This window comes from Coenobita brevimanus, chromosome 75 (assembly GCF_032717465.1).
Source record: "Coenobita brevimanus isolate Jiangsu-jjx chromosome 75, ASM3271746v2, whole genome shotgun sequence".
NCBI classification, from domain to species: Eukaryota; Metazoa; Arthropoda; class Malacostraca; order Decapoda; family Coenobitidae; genus Coenobita; species Coenobita brevimanus.
In genome coordinates, this window is record NC_137028.1 from 20,969,996 (window position 1) to 20,971,219 (window position 1,224).

The window sequence follows — 1,224 nt, forward strand, 5'->3', positions numbered from 1 at the left end:
CTGGAAGGGTCACAAAAAAATGATCTGGTGAATCAGCTGCTCCATGCTGTACAACTCTTCAGGTTGGAAGGCATTCTGAAGTTTTAAAGGAAAAAGTTATTGGCAAATAAAGTAAAAATATTAAGGTTGACTAAGGTTACACCTGAAATAAGCACAAACCTTCAAATTATCAGTAGCAATACAAAGTAATAATGCCTTTAAAATGGGAAACAAATAGTAATTCTGAGAAGAGTGTAAACCAAAAAAAAAAAAAAAAAAAAAAAAATGCTGCAATTTAAGTATAAATTATATAGGTGACACTGTATTCTAAATACGAAAGCAAAATAATACAAGATAATTAACTGCAGTATACCTGCAGAGAGAACAAAGAAGTACAGTAAATTAACCCCTCCATGGCCATGGGTCCGGAATTTTCTATGCACCCCAAGCCGATGCAGGGACCATTTTCTGAAGTTTCGAATATTGATTTTTTTTTTTCTTGCCAAATTGAAAAAAAAGTTCAGATGCACCTAACAGTGCAAATCCCAGCTTCCTAGACCCATTCTGTGGCTTGCAGTGAAGCGCGAGTAGCAGAAATATCAGCAAGCGATATCCGCCACCGAGAGCTACTGCCGCAGTGTAACTTGGTAGGTGTTGTTATCATTTTTGTTTTTTACCCCCCAAAACAATGTGAATGGTGCAAAAATGTTGCGCATATATGAGGTATGATGATATCGAATTATTTCAGTACATAATGTTAGGAATGTCCCGAAAAAAAATTATTATGAATACTGTTTCACCTTTTTGATATAAAATATGTTTATGGTAGTTTCGAGTTATTTTTTAGGATATCGTTGTGCCCATGCTTGGAAAAGGGAGTGAAAGGGTTGAATTTTCAGTCCTAAATGAGAAAATTGCCCGTCCTCCTAGGCAAGTCTCTCCCACGGGAGATGAAAGTGGAGGGTCAGATCCGATTAGCGATACGGGAGTTGAGTTGCAACTTCAAGCTCCCACTCCACGTGCATGGCTAAAAATAGTACGAATAAGTCTAATTATTACGAATACAGAGACGGTGCAGAAATAAATACGTTTACAGACGGGGGAAACGTATTTTTTCCATAATAACACGTTCACCTTTCTCTACGTATTTTTTCCATATTAACACGTTCACCTTTCTCTATCATTTTACCATATTATTTTCGCAATTTATGTTGCTGTCTCATAAACAGGGTGGTTGTGTGTGTT